This window comes from Cyprinodon variegatus, unplaced genomic scaffold (genome assembly GCF_000732505.1).
Source record: "Cyprinodon variegatus isolate N-32 unplaced genomic scaffold, C_variegatus-1.0 Scaffold190, whole genome shotgun sequence".
NCBI classification, from domain to species: domain Eukaryota; kingdom Metazoa; phylum Chordata; class Actinopteri; order Cyprinodontiformes; family Cyprinodontidae; genus Cyprinodon; species Cyprinodon variegatus.
The window spans coordinates 1059211-1064271 of NW_015150643.1; the positions used below are offsets into that span (position 1 = coordinate 1059211).

The following is a 5061-nucleotide window of genomic DNA, read 5'->3' on the forward strand; positions in this document are numbered from 1 at the left end:
TTGTGAAAACTCTAAATTGTATCCCTCTTTGGAATCAGATCCACCTTAATTAAGGAAGAAATACAAAATATTTACTTAGAGCAGTGCTTTGGGTGATTATGGTGCCCTAAGTGCAAATGCTTTGTTGAAAAACAACAAAACAACAAAAAATGACCTATTTGGTAATGACAAATTTTCTTGTCCTAAGGAATTTCTCTTATTCAATCAGCTAGTTTATGTCTGCAATAGGTGATAGATTTGCATTGCCTGTGGTACTTGTGGTTTTCCATTGTGAGGGAAACCATTCAAGAACAGCCACCCAGCTGACCCAGACATTGTGGGCCTAATTAGCAGGCAGTGAGGCAGGGTGCAGAGATGGAAGACATGCATAGTTGTTTAATCTGAGCAGCTCCTGGCCAGTGTGCAGACTAACCTACATAGCACTACTTAAACAAATCTGTCTGACGTGACTGAAATAAACTCAGACTTGGACCTCCATGTGTTTGTTGTTTCACACTTGGGGAATCAACTCAACAGGAAGGTTTTTGGAGCTACATGGAGATTTAAAGCCTGACCAAAATATAGAATTAAAAAATAGACCTTATTTATAGCCTAATAAAACAATTACATTTTATTCAACAAAACAAATTTAATATTTATCAAACATATTATGTTAAATTTGAATCAATATTTTTAAAAAGAAATCAGTTGTTCTTAATATGAATTATGGAAATGTGAATTAATTCAATGAAAAAACATTTTTTACAGTGTAGTAAAGCTTCTGACCCAAGGTGGGAAGATTGGAGAAAGAAATATAAACAGGGGAATTTAAAGGAATCTGTTGGGATTTGCTTGACCTGTTCTGCAATGTTAGAAACGAGTCTCCATCAATCTGCTGGGGTCTGAGTAACTGGGGCTAAAAATTAGATTTTCAAGTTAAGGCGATTTATAAAAGCTGCAACTTAAACATCCAAAAGTGCTTTTCATTAGTGACTTTGTGACCCCTTTAATGACCTTTAAATGCGCATATTCCTCCCTTTCCTTCCCCTATATTTTTAATAGTGATGTAGATTATTGGCTTTTAATTCCTAATCTCATGGTCAGTCGTTAAATAAAATCAATCCCAGCCGATCTGCGCTCCCCTCTCACCTGTTCGCGGGGTTAAAATAACGCTGGTCCGTCGGAAGCGGCTCGGTTGTGCGCGGTTCCCCGCCCCGATGTGTTGCTGAGTCTCCAGCGGCTGCAGACTGCGCGCTCCTCCTGCTCCTGTCTCTGTGCTGCCTCTGGTCTCCGCTGCTCCAGGGGGCCACTGCTCCTCACTTTGTCACCGGTTTAGATGAAAAACATGTCAGCCCCTTCCAACAAGCTCCTCACCCCCTCCTCCCTCCTCCATCTGCCACATGCTGGGATGTCCTGTCCCTCCCTCCCTCCCTCCCTCCTGCACGCACGCACTGAAAGAACCGAGCTCTGTCCTTGTTAATCTCCCAATAGGATGTTTTCCAAATCCTCCTTGTTGACAGCCTTCCTTCCACCGCTCCAAGTAAAGCTGTAGATGTAACCCCAGAAAAATAAATTTGATTTAAAACTGAACTGCCCTTCAGTCCCAGAGGCAAACAAACAGGTGCTGAGTCACACCTGTCCAGCCTCACACTCCCTGAGGTCAGGACTTTTTTGCAGATGACAGGGTGAAAGTGGAGGTTACAGCTGAGATTTAATACTGGCTGATATGCTGAGGCCAGAGAACATGAATCTCTGCACGGTGAACTCACTGCGGCAGAAACAGTTTCCCCTTCAAAAAGACAGAGCTCACTTCAGATTACTTTTCTGTTTCCTGTTCTGCTAAATAAAAGTAGACTGATTTCTAATTAAAATGAGGTAAACAGTTGCGCTGAAGTGCATAAGCTGAGGTGTTATGTAAACATGTGAGCAGGTTTACCCTCAGTGTCGCCTCTTTCTTGTAATCTCACATCCTCTTGGGACCTGTTGTGCCTGCCTAATCCCTGACTGGGTTCATCTCTTTCTCTCTGGCTCCAGAGCTCTCTTTGGACTTTTGGCCCTAAGAGCAGATGGGGACTGTTTTGTGGCCTAGATATACAGGTTTAAGTCATACTTCTTAAACTTTTTATCTATCTTTCAACATAGAGAGCACGGTTCATTCCATCATCTGGATAGGGAAAGACTTTGAACTAGATGTGGGCGGATTCATCTTAAATATCAATAATATCAACACCAAGCTGGTATCAAAAAGATGATATCAATACCATCTTGGGGGAATTGTTACTTTACCTTTAGACTTATTATTTTATGCACTGTTACTTTTCAGGAGATCACTCTGTTTCTTTTTATTATTATATTATTATTATTATTTTATTTTTTTTAAAGTGTCCTGTCTGGCAATGTGGCAATAAAAATAATTGTCTTGATGTCAATAAGAGCCCAACAGATTTTACTTTCACAAGTGGAGCAGTACGGCTATTGCCATAGTGTGCCGCTTGTTTCATGCATATAAATTGCTTTATTATAATTATGCAGGGAGTTTTACAGATTATATGGACACTGCAATGTAAGAAGAGGAAAAACAGAAAAAAAGGAGAAAAGATGAAAGAAAGAGGAGATAAAAGGGAGACAATGATAAAACATTTTCAGTCTGCTTCATCACCTGCAAAGAAATGGAAAAAGAGCAGCACAACCAACAGACATGGTACGAGAAATACAATAAAGTAACACCTAGATACTATCCATGAAGTAGTATTATTTAATCTGACATGTACTCTACGTTACCTGAAGATAAGAATATGGGCTTTCGCACTGTCTCACTGCAAAGTGGATTCAGTAAAATCCAGAAAGTACCTGGGGTGAAATGTATTTTTTTGTAGTTTATGAACTCTCTACCTAATAGCAGGTTATGTTTGTAAATATGTTTTGTAAATTTTTTCGTTCAGAAAAAAAATGCAAATGTTTGTCCTATTTTCTATTATTTCTGTTTGTTCACATTAATATCATGTTATCAAAGTTATTCAACAAAGATAAAAGCACAGAAAAACATTTAAAGGTTGGAAGTTTGATATGAAACTTAGACATAAAAAACTATCTGTATTGATATTGTTGATATTATCAGCAGAACTTGCTTTGCATTTATTTAGCATTAAAACAATACTCAAAACAAGCAATATGGCACACCTCTGAACCAACTACAAAACTATTAAGATATAGCTGTCTGCCTACAGTAGCCCATGTATTTAAATGGGCTATGTAAAAAATGTAGCGCTGACATGGTAACTCTGGAGAAGCTGTAGAGATCCACAGGTAAGGTGGGAGAATCGGTTGTTATAACAATTATCATTTTTACTCTCAATAAACCTTGTCTTAATCAAAAAGTGGCAAGAAGAAATGGATTCCAAGAATGAAACTACATTGTAAAAAAGAAAAAAGAAAAAAAAGGATGACATTAATATTAATAATGTTGGTCATTTTAAAACATATTTCTGTTTGATGCAGCTCAGTGTGGTGGTTGGATGACTGAAGCAGAGCAGCAATGCCAGCACTGCGGTCCGTCTTTTATGGTGTCCAAAGGACAGGGAAATATAAGATATCTTTTAATGGTAAATATTATCAGCCATAACAGAATCACTTTAATAATCCGAGAGGGAAAATACTTTATTCTCTGCATTTAACCCATCCCCTTGGGGAGCAGTGGGCTGCCATTGTGCAGCGCCCGGGGAGCTGTGTGGGGTTAAGAGTCTTGCTCAGGGACCCAGAGTGGCAGTCTGTGGGAGTGGGGGATCGAACTCACAACCTCAAAGCCTTATGCCCCAACAACTAGGCCACCACTCCCCCGAACATTTATGTCAAATATCTGAAATATTCATCTCAGTGTATCTCTAAATCTATCCATATAGATCACAGTAAAAATAGTAAAAATAAAACTATAGATTAAAAAGAGTAACAGAGAGTGAAATAAAAAATACTAATATTACAGTTTTAAAAACATGAAATTATTTTTAATTTTTAGTTATGATATGAACGATATAAACCTCAGCCTTTTTTTGTGAAAATCACATCAGTAAGCTAAAAATAACTGTAATATTTGGCTTGAATTGCATATATTGTTCACAATCTTAGTTCTGTCGTTTACTCCACGCTTATGAAATAAACATGAGGAAACGTTTGTTGTGAGCCTCAGGATAAAAACAGGAGAGAAAAACAAACAAAAGCAGATAACATTAACAAAATGAAAAAGGAAAAAAAATCTGAAAAGAAAGATAAAAAAAAAATTTGGGATGTTTTTGTGGGAAATAATTATATGTACAGAAAAATGATGTGTTAGATAACATTAAAGTATATATAGCCTCAGGATAACAATGAATGTTTTTTTGTTTTTAGTATCTTTAGGCCTAAGTGACCTTTATATTTACAGCTTTTTATTTTAGAAAGTTTCCAAACCAGAAATGGGATTATAGAGACGGCAAGACATGGAGCAAAGGTCAACTGGAGCAAAGCCTCTGAGTCTGGATCATGTGCTTAACTCACACCACCGCTGCGTCACGAGCATTATTTATTTAATTACATTGATATAGAAATGATGATGATTATGATTATTTATTCTTATTATTATTGATGATTATTTAGTCAATCGTTAAATTATTTGTTTTACAGACAAGACAAACAGCATCATCAGAAAAAATTACTAAAACAAGTCAGAAGTAAGATGCTTGTATTTGTAACTTTCCTACACATCAAATGAAACCACCTATCATTGTTTTAAAATATAGAAAAGCAGAAAATAGAACATTATGAAAGCAAAAAACAACTTTTCTTAAATATAAGAGTCAATTGTTAAGTGTTATAAAAAAGAAGAAAGGGTAAAAAAAATACAAAATGCAGTTTAACAATAAAAATATATTTAGCCCTCAAATATTCTCACTATTATTTTTGTTTTGAGAACTGATAATAAACTAGATCCATACCATTGCTTACACTCAACAACAGAAACACACTTCCCATGATCTCCAGTATACCTTGTTGTTTCCTACATTTATAGACCTGTCTCAAATCTTATTTAGAATCGTATAATTTATCATA

At 36.5% G+C, this 5061-nt stretch overlaps 1 protein-coding gene across 1 annotated transcript in view; it reads right to left on the reverse strand.

Moving 5' to 3' along the window:
* Positions 1 to 1350, reverse strand: part of rtbdn (retbindin) — a 22856-nt gene extending 21506 nt beyond the window's left edge. Inside the window, exon 1 of the mRNA XM_015379355.1 lies at positions 1129 to 1350. The gene's annotated coding sequence lies outside the window, so the exon portion shown is untranslated. The remainder of the gene's footprint in view (positions 1 to 1128) is intronic.
* Between the last annotated feature and the right edge of the window lie 3711 nt (positions 1351 to 5061).